Genomic DNA, 16,998 nt, shown 5'->3' on the forward strand with positions numbered 1-16,998 from the left:
TGCACTGTAAGATTCAAGGTAATATTTTTTCTTGGTGTTTGGGATAAAATGTGTGGTGTTATAAGTGTTAGCTAAAAGCTTTTAGTACTTTCTTCATTTGGGTGGTAAGTCACTCTGTAGTTCAGACAAGTTTTGAATTCATGATTCTCCTGTCTCAGCCTCCCGATTAGCTGGGACCACGGACCTGTACTAGGATACTCAGCCCTCCCTGCAGCTCTCAGGAATGGTTGTTTGTAGGTTTATAAGATATATTGTTTAGAGGACTTTCTTCTACTAAGTTTATTTGGTTTTGGTGTCAGGGAAATAATAGCCTCATAAATTAGTTGAGCCATATGTAGTCTTGCTTTCTGAGAAATAATTGTGTAAAAGTAGTTTTTGTTTTGTTTTGTTTTTGTTGTTTTGTTTTGTACACTACTTAGAGCATTTCTCTAGTGAAACCATCTAAGTCTGGTAGTTTCCTTTGGAGCAGATTTTCATTTATTTTTTTATCAGTTGTTTCATGGCTACTCATGATGGCATAATTATAATATAAAATTATATTATTCAGATTATATAGTTCACTTTGGCAGTGTGTGCACTTTTTATTGATACTAAAACTACAAGTAAACTTCATCTCAATAAAATATTTCCTATCATTTGCATCTGTCCAAGTCCACATAGGGGAAAGTAAAGAATAGAAAATATTATGCCAATGACCATGGGACAGCAATCCAGTTGGTGAGAGGTGAGGTAGGGCTATTTGAGCAGTTTCAAGCATTGATGAATTTATTGACTTTAGCCATATGAATGGCAAAAATAGGATTTGATAGGCCAAGATACATATGTCCTTCACACTTAGAAGCATCAGTGGAGAATAGTGATCATCTATCTGTTCTGTGATTCTACTTTTTAAAGATTTATTTTTATCAGTATATATGTGTCTGGGTGCTTCTATGTGTTCCAGGTGGAAAAAGGCACCACTGATACCAGAGGAGAGTGTGGGATCCACTGGAGTCAGAGTCACGTACAGCTTGGACCTACCCTATACAACCGAACCTGGGACCTCTGGATGGGCAACGTGAGTTCTTAACAGCTGTGGCAATATCTCTAGCACCAGCTCCTGCCATGATTCTGTTTTGATATGTAAGCTACTTCAGTGAAAGTAGTGTGTGAACAGATAAGCCATGGGGACAGGAGATGATAAGCATCTACTATTCACTAGCAAACTGGCCCTGTTTTATAACCGACTTATTCAGTTATAGGATCAGATACCATATGCTCATAAGGACACTTTAGAGATCTCTGAGGATGAAGAAGGGTGTGACTCTCTAATTCCAAGATTAAAGTCTCTTGGTTGGTGTGGGAAGCCACATGTGCAGTTGCAGAGTGGCGCAGGCTTCTGCTGGCCACCACGCATAAGTTTGGGCAAACGACCAATGCTTACTTATGCAGTAAAGTTTTTCGCCAAAACACTGCCTGGCCCGGGCATGATAATGAGGCTCTGCAAAGTACTGAGAGAATAACCAATCAGATGTGAGACATGCAAATGAGGTATGATAATGAGGTACTGAGAGAATAACCAATCAGATGTGAGACATGCAAATGAGGTATGTTAATGAGGTACTGTGAGATACTGAGAGAAAGTAGTCAATCAGATGAGGAACATGCAAATGAGGTATAGTGCATAACCAATCCGGGTGTGAGACACGCCTCTCCTAAGCCTATATAAGCTGCACCAGTTCTGGGCTCGGGGTCTCTTCACCTCTACAATCAAGCTCTCCCAATAAACGTGTGCAGAAGGATCCTGTTGCAGCGTCGTTCTTGCTGGCCAGTCCTGTGCGCGCAAGGTTGGTTTTGTGACTCGTTTGGTTTCATGTGGGCAGTGACTAATCTCAATATTACCAATACCTCCTGTGGTCTTTTGCTCTCAAAAGACCAGTCAGTCTCAACGGTCAAGCCCAGCCTTGACATTACATCGAACCTCTCAGGTTTTGTCCTAGGCTCAGAGAAGACAGGTAGACAGTCAGGACAGACTGGTTCAGGCTTGAATTGGACAACAGGTCAACAACAGGTCAACTGACTGAGCACGGGTTTCCTAGTCTCAAGTATCAAAGCGATTGTGAATTGATCCAAGAGCCCATCGTCTCCGAAGCTCCTAATTCTAGATCAAACTAATGGTTTTATGCTATCTTCAGTGTGTGCCCTACAAAGCCTCTTTCCAGGAAAGGCATGACATCCCAGGGGACATCCTCCCTTGAACCGCTGCTACCATCAAAAGCTGAAGGTAACTCCTTAGGCTGATAAGTCCATTGCTGATTAAAGACTCCATGACCAATTAGAGGTTACAGATGTTTCTGGATTCTTGCACCTCCTGACCTTTCAGAGGACCAGCCGCATGGCACATGGACTCTCAGGACCTGGCAATTGAATCCAAATCTGTATTTTAAATTAAAGGCTCAAAGTTTGCGAAGCACAGGACCAGGTGATGCTAAAGAGACTAGCTAGCATACTGGTGTAGTGCGGCTTTGCAAAGGTCCTATAGAAAATTTGGACAAACTGGGATGTTCAGGGAGGGGTATGCGGGAGTAGCCCGCAGGGGGATGGTAGAAGGAAAGTGTGATCCGATTGGCTGTTTTCTCCAGCTCGGCGTGCAGACACTCCCTCCACACTCCCCCTTTCACCCCCCTCAATTGCTACAGCTTTCCTACAGCGGGCTGCTCCGAAAACCCGGAGCAGCTGAGTGGTCTCAGCGGACAGTCCTCCTAGGGGCGAAGCCAGGCGGCTTGGGCATGCTCAGTAGCTGGGAGAGGTTTGGGAGGAGAGTAAAAAGCTTTGACTCTGCCCCCACCCCCTCCTCTAGCCCCCGCCCCCCTTGCCCCTTCCCAGCCGTAGTAGTTCCCTGGCGTGTGCCCGTGGAGAGCAGGAACATGGCGCTTGGAGCGATATAACAGATGTAGCAGCAGCGGAGAAGCAGATGAGGTACCGCGACTTCTCTGCTGACAGCCAGCCACCAGGTAGGCAGGAGCACCGGGCAGGTCGGCTTATGGGTAGCGGCTCCAGAAGGGGCGCTTGCCAAGATGCGCACGGTTGCTACACCGGGCATCTGGCTTTGCCTAGAGAGGATGCGAAAGGAGACCTCTATGACAGCACAATTGATTGTGCATCTCCTAGGAGATGCCAAAGGCTGGGGACCTCTGAGAATGGGCAAGGGATCCAGGGTCCGCCCACTCCCCAACCCCCAATCCTTGCGATATCATCCAGCTTGGGCTCTTCACCGGTCAAATAAAGGATAGCGCTCTTATGCTAGGATGGAGGGCGTAAGAGATCACCCCGGATGCCAGCTCTAGGAGTCTGCTGGTACCCCGAAAGGCTAGCAAGCCCAGCAGCAGTTCTTTGTGTATGCACTCGCGCACGCCCTGCCGGTGATACGACAGTGCCTGCTGCTCCCAGGGAGTGCTGGATGCATTGCCAGGGCAAGGTTCCCATATGGTTTTTGTCTTTTAGCAGGTGTGGATCACCAGATGCAATAGTGGAACCTTTATGGGACTGTGTTTTCCTTTGTTGTTTGTATCTGTTCGCTTAGAGGGTTGCAATGGATTGGGAAAGAACTTCTGCTTGTGAACATTGGTGGACAGAATGTGGAAGAGAATATCACTTCCAAACTCTGGTTAAAATTCTCTGCAATGTTAGTCTCCTAGAGGATAAACTTGGAAAGTCTCAGGACTGTCAAGTGTCCAGTTTGGGGCACAAATGTGAGCATCCGTTTTGAAACCGTGTGTGTCTGGAGCTTTCCATTGTGATAGGGTAGAAGTTAATTTGCCAGCATTCATATCTCAATTAAGGGAGCCCTAACCTTTAAAAGAACTGAACAGATCTTTTAAATATCAGAGTAGTAAAGAAAAAAATGTCATGGGCATTAATTGATAACGGCTTGGAAAACTGGATACACTTCTGGGGAAATAGGTACTTCACAAAACATCAGAGACCCTCTTGTGGCATTTGGTGTAAAGGCAGCATCTTTAATTTACAGATGGACACGTTACTCCCTGAAGAAGTCCCTCCTACACAAGCTTTCTTAAAGTTGACATTCTACAACAACAGATGTGACACCTTACAGTTGTATCTGTTATGATTAGCACCATAGCCCACTGAGAGGGAGGAAAGGTAAATTTAGAACATGCCTTCATCTCCTGTTTTATCTTTTCAGGCTGGGCATCTGTCTGTGAATATGAAGTTTAGATACTTTCCTCTGCACTTACACTATTTATTCTTATGATCTCCTTAGGTGGCAAGAATGAGTCAGTATTGTGATAATGAAACAGAGACTGCAGGAGGGAAATGAATTTAAGTAGAGTAAAGCTGTAAGTGTCCAATCTGATAACACCTTGACTTTGAATACACGTGTGCAAAGCAGAACTTCTAATGAAAGCTGTAGAAGCTAATGGCAAGTTCATTGACAATACCTGTAGTAGAATAAACTTTGTGTTCCTCTGTGAATAAGAGATTGATTGTACTCAGTCCTTGCAACTTATCATTTAATTAACAAATGTGAGTTTCGATTGTAGGCATTGAAAACCGAGGTTGTCAATGTCTTTCCTACATCCTCAGAATATACTGCAATGGACAGGCACCAGAGACAGATGTTCTGGAATACAGTGTCATTTTAGTGATGAGATAAAGCTAAATTTGAACTCCGGTTCCTCCGTATTTAGGTTTGGGATTTTGTGGAAGTGATTTAATGTATCAGCAACACAGACTTGTGATTCACAAAGCAAAGCCCACATAAATGGATAGATGTGGACATTAATAATAATCCAAAGCAACTGGGCATGGGGAAATCTCTTTGAGAAGGACATGTATGTGTTTGGAACCCATGTTTTATGTATTTGCTCTACAAGTCAAATTCAAAAACATACTTTCAACTGAAATACTTCAAATTGTTTTGTTTCTTAGCACTGACATAGCCATACACCCCAAACTTGGTAGCTTAAAGAAGTAGAAATTTATCGATGCAGATCTGGGCATTTTCTGTCTAACATCTCAGTGTTAGCATGGCAATCCTCTGATGCTTTTAGGAGAAGGTGATTCTTATAGTCTCGGACATACCTCACCCCAATCATGTTATTCTGTTTCTACCTTCATCTCCATGTGTCCTCCTCTGTGTCTGTTCTCCTGTCCATGTCTCAGTCTTTATGTAAGGACACTGTTCTTATATCATTTAGAGCTAACTATAGCCTTGTCTTAATTCAATTACAACTGCAAAGATCAGACTTCTAAATTAGGTCACATGGACAAGTTCAGGGTTCTCATTGAGTTTAGGGGAGAGAAAATTTAAGTTACTTTACTAACTTTTCTAATAACAATGATAGGATCAATACTATGCCATCAAGTTTCAGAATGTGAAGAATAGTATGGGCTCAAAAACTTGCTGGCATGGGATATTTAATGTAACTAACTTATCTGAATTTTGTGTTACCAAGTGTGACAGTGAAGGGAAGGGTGATAGCCACCTCACCATGTGTCACTTACATAGAAACGGAAACAAAGTGGGACTTAGGCTTTCTATACATGCTGAGGAATTTCATACAGTCTTCTCCCTTTTGGGCTATATTACTAAGTCAAAACACAGCATCTTCATCATCAACAACACCAATAACAAAACAGCAAAAAATGAAAATCCTACACCTTTTCTTCTTTTTAATATATTTATTTTATTTATAGATATACATTTTTATTAGTTCCTTGAGACTTTCTTATATGCACATAATGTATTTTCTTCTTATTCACTCCGTCACTCCTCTATCTAAATCCTCCCATGTTCCTTCTAAATTTATGCTCTCTCTCTCTCTCTCTCTCTCTCTCTCTCTCTCACACACACACACACACACACACACACACAGAGGGATAGAGATAGACATAGAGAAACAGAGAAAGACAGAGAGATACAGAGACACAGAGAGAGACAGAGAGAGGGAGAGTTTGGGCTGCCTAGAGACTCATGGGCTTAGGGCCATCCAATGGAGGGTGGTATTTATAAAGCGTGTTTGTATATGTGTATGTGTATATGTATGTACTATGTGTTTCTGTGTGTGGGGTGTATGTACATGTTGTAGCACATGTGAAGATGTCAGAGGCCAACTAGCAGAAATAATTTTTCTCCTTTTCTATATATGTTCCAAGGATTGAATTAAGGTCATTAGGTCTGATGACAAACACCTTTTACCTCCTGAGTTATCTCAACAGCTTATAGCTTTTCTTCTTCTTCTTCTTCTTCTTCTTCTTCTTCTTCTTCTTCTTCTTCTTCTTCTTCTTCTTCTTCTTCTTCTTCTTCTCCTTGTCCTCCTCCTCTTCCTCCTCCTCTTCTTCCTCCTCCTCCTTCTCCTCATCCTTCTTTATCACTTTATTTTTTTGTGGTGGATTTTAAAAATTAGTTCTCATGATTTTTAATCATTAGTTCTTCAAGAATTCCACACACTGTCTTTTGACTATAACCACTCCTCCTAGATCCAATCCCCATAGCATTCCCACTCAATTTTTTGTCCTAATTTTTTTATAACCTCTAATGTCTAATTTATGCTGCCTATATATTGGGTGTGTTGCTGTGCATTGGAGAGTTTACAGCTACCAGAGACCACACCATTTAAGAAAACTACATTCCTTCTCTCAGCAATTGAGAGTTTCCAATATCTCCTCAGGCAGGGGTGGGACTCTGCCCATTTCCCCACTTCACGGCTTGAGCGTTTGCAGGTCTTGTTCCTGTTGTTGCAACAGCTACAAGTTCATAGGTGCAACTATCTTGTTGTGCCAGGAAAAGGGCTGTTTCCTTGTCATTCACAGCTTCTCTGTTCCCCTTCTTCAATGGTTACTGAGGATTAGGAGGATGATATCTGGTCCTGGGTAGGAAGGCAGAACAGAAGGTATGGGGAGGAATAACTAACATCAAACACCTTCTAGAAAAGTTACATGAAAACCCATTACTTGCTAAACTATAAACACCACATCACAACACACACACACACACACACTCACTCATACACAATGGACTGACTTTATATCAGGGCAATAATGCACCTACTAGGTACCATAGGTTAAGAAACAAGGAGACCCATAACAGGATTATCTCTACTGGATTTTGTTGTCCAGCTATGTCACTTAGATTCCCCTAATACCACAGCTTTTCTTTTCTTATTGTGATAAATGGTATACAGTTTATGAAAATGACTTAAGCAGAATAGCAGGCATCACCTTTGAAACTTCCATTCCCTCTGCCCCGAACAGCCCAAAGTGCCACATAGTCTTGTAAGTTGAAGCTTTGGTATCTTTTTCTAAAATACATGCTGCCATCTCTGACACTACTATAAAAGACAAAGCCATATTCTCTTCCCTAGATCATGAGTACAACTTCCTAAGAAGATTCTTTTTTCTTGGTTGTTCCCCAACCTATTACAGAAAATAGGATGGTATCAATTCCTTGCATAAAATTCTACCTAGACATTTGTTACAGTTTCCAGAAATGCTAGGGATGGACCAAACTTGTCCAGCCTCATTGTGGGCATCCAGAAATTCTAGAAATGGACCGTATTTATCCAGTCTCATTATGGGCATCTTGCATCTGTCACCTTGACCTGCTGTCATAAGTGTCCAATATCTCATTTCTTTTGCTCCACAATTCAACCTATTTTACCTCTTCCTCATCATCTTAGCTCTCGTAATACCTTTTTTTTCTTCTTTTTGGTAATAGTTTCTTTCATAATTTATGTTTACCTACTTGGTCTTTTACTTCCTATGAATTTTGCAATGTCCATTAATTTTTTTTTCTTGTATGCAGAAGTTGCTTAATCTGTGTCTGATGGATGAGTGAAGGAAGGAGTGCTCTGAATCATAGCATTTTTCTGTGCTAATTTGAAGACATTATTTTTTTTTAGAAACTATTTTTCTTACTAGTATGAAAAGAGCAGTTTAGAACCTCATTCTAACTTCAAAAGAGGAGTATTCTTGGCTTTAATAAATTCATCGTCTAAGAATCCATTTTAGGCTAGCTAGCAGTTAACTGGATATGAGTATTTGCTAGCAACTGAGAATTTTGTAAAACTATATCAATAAATATTTTGCAAATATGTGTCACATGGGTGTGATGTCATGCTCAGTCTCAGACAACAGCAAACCAGGTCTTCAGCCTTCTAGAAACTAATAAATAATCACATTACGTGACAATAATACAATTAATTACTAATCTTGGATTGTGCACCAAACTGTCCTAAGATCTTCCTCAGAATCTTCATTGGAATTATCCAATCTTCCCAAGAACACATCTCACGACATATATCATTAGTATGTTGATGATTTGATAAATCAACCATTAAGGATTCTTTCAAGATAAGACACTTATGCTTAGCAAAAGGAAAAAAGGATTTTTTTTCTTTTACAGAAGAATGTGCAGTTTCTGAGCCAATCTATATGAGCTCTGTTTTTATTTTGAAACTACTTTGCTCTTTGTTGTTGGGATTGATATAAGAGAGGAACTGATTTTTATTTGAGAAAAAGCACCTGGTACATTCCAGTCAAAATTCTTATATATGCATGCTTTTGTTGTTTAGTTTGTCTTACATAATTCTTTTATCTGGGAAACACTGTACGTTTGAGAAAAGTCAGCACAGTGAGTGTAAGAATCTGCCACATTCTTTTGATACCTAAAGTAGCTGTAGGTTCACATTCTTTTTATATCCTCTTGAAAAGTTATTCTATAAAATAATAAAATATCATTTAATCTGTATGCATAAATGAAAATTTTCATGCAAGTAGCCAAAAATCAGAGTGTGCCCTGATTTTTTAGTTATACGCGATTGGGCCAGAGTTGAATGAATTAAAACCCAAGAAACTAATTAAATGACTTAAGAAATATGGCTGATTATAAAATACATCTCAAAAGTGAAAGGCTACACCAACTATCACCACTTTATGATGAGGACATATTGAAAAACCATACTATTCATGCACCCATGAGTATATAAACTATTTATAAAAAATAGGAATTGTTCATAGGTAGATTAACTGGGAGTAAAAAGGAATATGTTAATATTTATGCAGAAATCTGTGAAATTTTTTCTCAAGATGCATAAAACTAAGAAACAAGGAAGGAGAAAACATTCCTTATTTGTGCTCAGAAACATAAACATTATGAAATAGTAATTCTCCTCCCAAGTCTATTAAATAGTTTTATTCCTTCACAAATCTATGATACAGTTTTTATAGGGGAATTGGTAGAATGAAAGCAAATGGTTCTATCATTATCATCATCATTATTATTGAGCATATTATTATACTATATATTAAAGTAGAAGATAATTCTATCAAAGGGGGATGGCTGGGCCTGCAGGACTGTTGTGGATGATGGAGGTAAATAGATACAAAGAGACTAAAGGTGCATGAGGATACTCAGAGTGTGTGATTATGGTAAAGTGAGGATCATAGATGTGCTTGAAAGTCATGGCTATTATAGGTAGGTATATGCAGAACGGAGGTAGAGATGGTTGTTGGTTTTCCTCTACTGAAATAACGTTAAGTACATGATAACAGCATGGTACAATTAAAATAAATTATAAATGTATCAGTTCAAAAGAATAGCTTGGAAACAGGCTCAAAACAGTTTTAGAAGAAAAATGGAGAAATCATTAAAAAATTCAACAAACAAACAAACAGAGTATGTGATAAAAATTTCAAGGAAATTGACTGTTTCTACAGAAAACATTAAGCTAAACACCCCTGCTTACATGACACTCCAGGGTAAATTTCAACTATATTGAGAAGTGTATAGGGAAGTTGCAAAGCAAAGCCATAAGAAAATACATAATTATCTTGATGTGAAGGAATTCTTAAATATAAAACCATCGAAAAGAATCCCAAAACAAAATATGAATTTGAATATGTATTATGTATTTTTTTGCACGTACACACATTTAAACTATATGAGCAGTAGTGATGCCAGCCATGACAGTTAATAAAACAATACCCTGAAGTATTATTGCAAAAGTTCTAAATGATCGACATCACCCTTGTTGTCCAAATAGCTAAACAAATAATTCAAAAGGAAGACATATAAAAGTCAAGTGGAATTATCTATTTTGTTTTCCTGATATTAATAATAGAAATGCAGATAAAAATAAAAGTGAGATGTGTATCAAATATTAAAATTGTAAAAAATAACAGCACTACTGACAGAGAAGCGTTGACAGAGCGATCCTCATTTGCTTGTAGTTGGAAGACTACATGAAGCCTTCTGAGAGATGAGGGCGAAAATATTTGAAAGGCTGTTCAAGATTCATATTGCTTGAAAGAAACTTCTTGCTTTAATTTGTATCTCGTCTTTGAGAAGGAAGTAGATGCCAACAATGTTTTAGTAATAGATTATTCATTATAGTGTACATCAAAATTAGTGGAGCATACATAATTAAATGGCAAAGGATGATAACAACATTTTAGTTCTTATAGATGATGGGCTACTATGTAGACATCGAATGTGATCATTGTGAGGATCATGTAATGACATAATTGTACGTCGAATGCTCAAGTAACTTTACTTCATATAACACATGAATACAAATTTTATGACACTGAAATATTATGTAGGTGTATAAAAACACTGAAAGAAAACAGAAAGACAGTCTCTGGCAGGTAGAAATATTGCTTTTTTTTCTCCTTGAATACCTTTCAGAAATTTTTGGAATCATAAAACAACCCACTATTTTGCAAATGTGATGATGATATGCACTTAGGTTGTGATTATTCATGTCACAGCACCCATTGATTATCTGTTGTGTCAGGGACTCTGCCAGGTGTATCAGCAATGACTCTAAGTTTGCATGCAAATGAAAGAAAACACCTAGCTTGAGCAAAAGAAATCCATGAGCGGATATCAGAGGTCTAGGGAAACTGGCAGGGTTGGTGAACAAGATGTTTCTGTGGGTAAAAGGTGCTTTCTGCTGAGATCTAGGACCTAAGTTTAAGCCTTTTGATTGCTAGGACCCATGTGATGAATGAAGAGAACCAAGTCTAGCAAGTTATGTTTTGACCTCTATCTACGTCAAATAACAACAAAGAACAAGTAAATAAATGAATTTAAATTAAAAAAAAAAGCTGCATTGCCAGAAATGTGGGAGTGAATTCCCCAAACCAAATCCATAAGCTTCTTTGCTCAGGGCTTGGCTAGAGGACATGGTGTCTATGCTTATGGGTTACCACTCCTCCTCCAAGCCTAGTCTACCCTACTGAAAACCAAAGAGGACAGGTGCCGTGACTGGCAAACTCATTATTGACTTTTCCCAAAATGGAATTAAACCCAAAAAAGACAGAACTAAAATGCCTATCATCCAAGGGTTGGAGACAGATAGGACTGAAGATCACCCTTTCTAATGATGATTTTTTTATGCTTGTGTTTAACACAGTTCATTCACTCTGATGTAATGTGGGTTGCCTATAGCAAGGATAATTTGACATCCTCAGATACAAATAGTACTTTGAAGGGAAATGTCTATGCTCAGGAGAGAGAAGATGCAGGCAAATGGTATTCTGAAACAGTTTAGCAAAAGTGAAGGGATAATAGTTTGTAAATTGACTGGGCACTAACAGAACAACTCTAGGCATTTTCAGGAGCACCTGACATTTAACATGTCCTGTAAATCTTTAAGTTTAATACGCTATAGATACTGGACTTTTTGTTTAAACGACTTCGGTATAAAATTCTAAACAGTAACTCTTGGATCAGTTTGTATTCTACTGAAATTCCCCCCAAAATTTGAAATTTTCTGTGGTTATCTAGGAAATATAATGGTGTTAAATTTTTACAAGATTTTATTTTATTATGTGTGTGAGAATTTGCCTGAATGTATAGCATCCAGCAGAGGGCATCAAGTCCCCTCAAAGTGAAGTTACAGATATTTGTGAGTTGTCATATGCGTGCTTGGAATTGAGCCTAGGTCCTTGGAAGAGCAGCCAGTGAGCTATCTTTTCCAGCCCCCAAAATGGTGTTTTATAATGCTTTATAAAATTCTCCTGAGAAGAGACATTTCATAAATAAAGGGGACAAAAATAATTATTTTTCCATTGTACTACAAATAAGGCAGTTAAAATAACCTTTAATTACCCCTGGGTGCCAAATGTAACAATATTTTGTTGTTCTACCCCACCCCCATACACTCTGATTCTGTCAGCAATGCCCTCTGCATCATCAAAGAGCCCACTTTCCAACTGGAACCTATGGTCCCATTCATGGTCTTATCTTATATCTAGGACTTTGACTTTGATGTTCCTAGGATTCTTAGTCATAATAGGACAAGATAAAAACTAATCGGAAGGATAAATGGAATTGGGTATATTAGCATGTGTCCTTATAAAGATGCTAGGGAGCAAGGTACAAAGAAGAGGAAAGAAATGAAGGATTTTTTTTTGCTTTGTCTTTGAATTAAAGCCTTATGTCTAGCTTGTCACAAAGGCAAACACATAACTAATAATTCACGCAACAGTATGCAAGTTCATATAAAAGCTAGACTATGTTTCTGTTATTACAGATAACATGCTGAACAAGATCTAAAGAATCATTAAAATGTGTTCCCCATGCACAATGATTAATCATTATAAGAAAACTATCAAATAAGTCATTCAAGGCCAAATATGCTGCAGTTAGACAGTATAAAAACCAAAGTGGATTCTTTGCATTCGAATTTCATTAACACAGCCCAACAAAAATTTAGCAGATACACAGAGCAGCTTTGTATAATAACTGGAACATTGGGGAAATGAGGCTTTACTTGATTAACAGATCTATGTGCGTTCCTCAATGTGTTCACCTCCTCAGGTTCAGCATCTCTGCCCCTTTGGATTTGCTCATTGAAAGGTTAAGTATACAGTCTCCTTGCTCGTTCACTCATAATTAACTGCATGATCAAAATTAAAAAAAAAAAAACAGTATCATGTTACATTTATAAGAATCAAGTTTTACTTACAATCTAAAAAAAAAAAGTTCCATTGTGGGAACCTGTGTACTGGTTTTCAATGGAACTGACATTTCTTTTCATTGGCAATTGTTTTTCCTTCAACACACTATATTACTATACTATACTATACTATACTATACTATACTATACTATACTACTGCTGCACATCCCTCCTCTTCCGGGGCCCCACTCTCTAAATTGATCAGGAAGATGTTATGCAAGCAATATTGGTTCTATGATTGATTCAGTATCAGATTATATGATGTGGAGGATTGAGAAGGGAAAAAGAAAGCAAACACACTTTTGTTCCAAATAAGACATCTGATAGACAATTATCAATTTCATTTTCAGTTAAGAAGCAGGGATTACACATAACTTAGAAACGCTTTAGCAGTTCGCTAGATATCACTTTGTGTGTTCATTTCTAATGACAGTCAAAGTTAAAGATCAGTGAAAGGGGTAACTCAGCTAACAGTTAAAGACATATTAGCTAGAAAAGCAGTCTCACACAAAGACTGATCGTCTAACTTCATTGAAATTTACTGGCCCAGGAAGCAAACATCCTGGGAGAGAGTAGAACTGTTTAAAACAAAGATTCTTCTTCCAATAGGAGCAATTACTACTTGGGTGTGCTTTACCCTATAAAAATAAGGACATTAAAGGAGAGGGAGAGCTAAAGAAAACCATCTTATAGAAATAGCACTTAGAGCACTCCTTGTCCATGTAGTGTTTAGGGCAATGTTATCTTAAAGGTTTTGGATATATAGAAATAAATGGCAAACGAATTTTCCAATTCCATTTGACCGGCAGCTCTTCATGCCTCAAGTGAACAATATTGCTGTCCATACATTGTGAGCTCTGTATTTGTGCATTCAACTGTCTACAGATCAAAAGACATTTGAAAACTTTTGTACCCATACTTATCACATACAGAGAGTTTTCTTGTCATTTTCCCCTAAGTTAGTGCATTACAACAACTATTTACACTTATATTGTATTAAGCGCTATATGTAATCTAGAGATGATTTTCAGTCCATGGGGGTTATTTTTAGGTTACATGCAAATATTACACACAAGACAAGCATTCACGGATTGTGCATGGTATCCTGGAATAACCTAGGATGTAGTTTTTTAGCCTTTCATGAATGTCTGAAAGACAATGGCTACCTCCCTGGTATGTCTGTCTCCTCACAGTTCTGGGACAATTTGAAAGACAATGGCTACCTCCCTGGTATGTCTGTCTCCTCACAGTTCTGGGACAATTTGAAAGACAATGGCTACCTCCCTGGTATGTCTGTCTCCTCACAGTTCTGGGACAATTTGAAAGACAATGGCTACCTCCCTGGTATGTCTGTCTCCTCACAGTTCTGGGACAATTTGAAAGACAATGGCTACCTCCCTGGTATGTCTGTCTCCTCACAGTTCTGGGACAATTTGAAAGACAATGGCTACCTCCCTGGTATGTCTGTCTCCTCACAGTTCTGGTACAGTGGTGCCTCCTTTCCTCTCACAACCCTACCATCATTCATTCTCATCAGCTGAAGGATTTCACTTGAACATCTTTTGCCCACTCAATCTCACTTAGGTTTTGAGTTATACTCCTCTCTGTTTTTTTTTTCTTCAATTCCATCATCAAAATGTACATTCAAGCCATCTGAGGGCTACATACTGGTTGAAAGCCCCTCCCCCCAAATTATTGCATATGGACTGGCTCACCCCAAGACATTCATCACAATATGTTGCAGGTCTATAGAACTTCTGTTTTGTGCTGGAATGAAAATTCTAAAATAGCTATTTGTGTTTCACCTTTGCATCATGCCACCTCATTTTCTGCCTGACAGGCCTTTAATATATGTTTGTAGATACATTGCTATTTCATAGGCTAAAAGTTTTGAGTTCAAATGGGAAGAAAATGGTGACATATATGTAACATTCTGCAATGGAAGCTAGAAGCTAAAAATAGCATATCCAATTCCTTTCTCATCCTATTAATTTTCTCTTTTCTATCAATGAAAGAAAGGTAAAATTAATTACTCCCTTCTTGTTACTCAGAGCAAGATAGAAATTCCACTATTAGATGTGGCAAGAAGGTGGAGATTTTAAACAGACTGTAAACAGAGAAAGGTGTAGTACAATATTAGCTAAGAGTCATGTTGTCATCAACAGAGAAAATAACTGAATTTCTTGAAAATCATTAAGGATAATTACTTGATTGCTAGTTGCAGGACACCCAGTGCTTCATTGCCCCAATCCTGGTGTGAATATACCTGGTTGTGGTATGTTCCCTATTTGAACATCTATTGAGATTTATATGGAAAACTGAGGCTTTATTCAGTTCTCCCCAGTTCTTTGGCTCTACTGTTTCCATAACAATGGCCATACTAGCAAATGAGGAGAAGTCCAGGAGGCTGGGAGGGGACATGAATCTAAGTGAATGGTTGAAGCAAGGGCTTTTCTGTCTGGGTTTTGGGACCTTTTCAGTTCTAGCTGCCTCTTTGTGGAAATGTTCCTGGAGATAAAAGATTTTTACAGTGAAGATTAGAAGCTTCAGTGGTAGTGCATGGATGTTCTCTGCAGTAGTGGTTACCATGGACAGTTTAGTTGAATTACCAAGGCAAGTCCCTATGTCTGCCAGTTATGCATCTACACTTAGTAAGTCATTTACTGGAAGAGTTCGTTAATTTGGGGAAACTGGAGACTGATGAATTTGATGGAGCCATCCTTTGAAAGCCTGAGTGTATATAACACATGAGACCTATTAGTTTTTAACCATATTGTGGTCTCAGTATAGAGCATAGTGTTAAATTTTATTTTACTTGGCACTCATAGTGTGAAATTTCTGAGAAGTATCTAGACTTCTTGTTGTTTACAGTCTGCACACACACACATATAAACACACACACACACACACACACACAGAGGGGGGAATATTGACTAATTGGCAGCATTTTCTGTATTTCTCCTGGCAACTCTCTCCTGTAACTGAGAAGCACCTGACTTCATAAGCAGGCCAGTCTCCAGTCATTGCCAGTTCTTTTCTAACATTGTACAATGCAATTTTCTTTATTTAAATCATCTTCTTGGTCCTCAAAGTGTTTAAATCTGTTGATTTTTGGATGAGGGAATTCCTATATGATTTGGGACCATTTCCTCATTTTAAATATTGTGACTTTTAAATTTTACTTACTGAAAACACAGGCCATTTTTACATAATTATTTATAAGATAAATTATAATTTTAAAGGATACATCCTAAAGCTATGATAGAAACAACCGGAAGTGTAAGTAACTTCATAGGTTGATAGGAAGTTCATTTTAAAAAGTAGAATTTCAGATATTTGTTGAAAAAGCTTTGCATGAGTTGGCTTTAGCAATAATTTTTTTCCAAGTTTTCTGACAATGCATAATTATTTTTAAATTTTCTAATATATTTTACTTGAATTAAAACAAAATAGAATAGTAAATCATATACTCTTGTGCTTGCTGGTGGAAGGGAATAATTCTATGACATCATCTTGTGAAAGCATAAAGCACCCATCGTGCAGTCTTGTGCAGCAGTGAAATAGAGCCTTCTACATGATGTGCATTCTATACAATGGAATAGTATATATAATATGAATTCTTTAAAATGGTAAAGAGGAACTTTAATAGCTTGGATAAGATCAACCCTCCCCCATAGACTCCTGTATTTGACTGCTTGGTCACCAGAAAGGGACTCTTTGAGAAGATTAGAAGGATTAGTAGGTGTGACCTTGTTCGAGTGGGTGTGGCCTTATGGGAGGAAGTCTGTCACTGGAGGTAGGCTTTGAGGTTTCAAAGCCCCATGCAAGGCCCAGTATCTTTTTTCCCCCTCTGTTAGCAGATAAGGATGAAGCTCTCAGCTACTTTTTTCAGCAACACTCCTGCCTGATGCCATGTTCTCTGACATGACAATAATGGACTAAGCATTTGAAACCTTAAGCAAGCCTCCAATTAAATGTTTTCTTTTACAAAGTTGCCTTGATCATGGTGTCTCTTCACAGCAATAGAAC

General features: G+C 38.5%; 1 protein-coding gene across 5 annotated transcripts in view; it reads left to right on the forward strand.

Moving 5' to 3' along the window:
* Nucleotides 1-2,848: 2,848 nt before the first annotated feature.
* The window catches only part of Pak5 (p21 (RAC1) activated kinase 5), a 312,415-nt gene continuing 298,265 nt past the window's right edge, over nucleotides 2,849-16,998 (forward strand). For all 5 annotated transcript variants that reach the window (XM_085833823.1, XM_085833816.1, XM_085833825.1 and 2 more), the window contains exon 1: nucleotides 2,849-2,993. The gene's annotated coding sequence lies outside the window, so the exon portion shown is untranslated. The remainder of the gene's footprint in view (nucleotides 2,994-16,998) is intronic.

The sequence above is a fragment of the Mus caroli genome, unplaced genomic scaffold, assembly GCF_978045245.1.
Source record: "Mus caroli unplaced genomic scaffold, Mus_caroli_1 scaffold_2, whole genome shotgun sequence".
NCBI classification, from domain to species: Eukaryota; Metazoa; Chordata; class Mammalia; order Rodentia; family Muridae; genus Mus; species Mus caroli.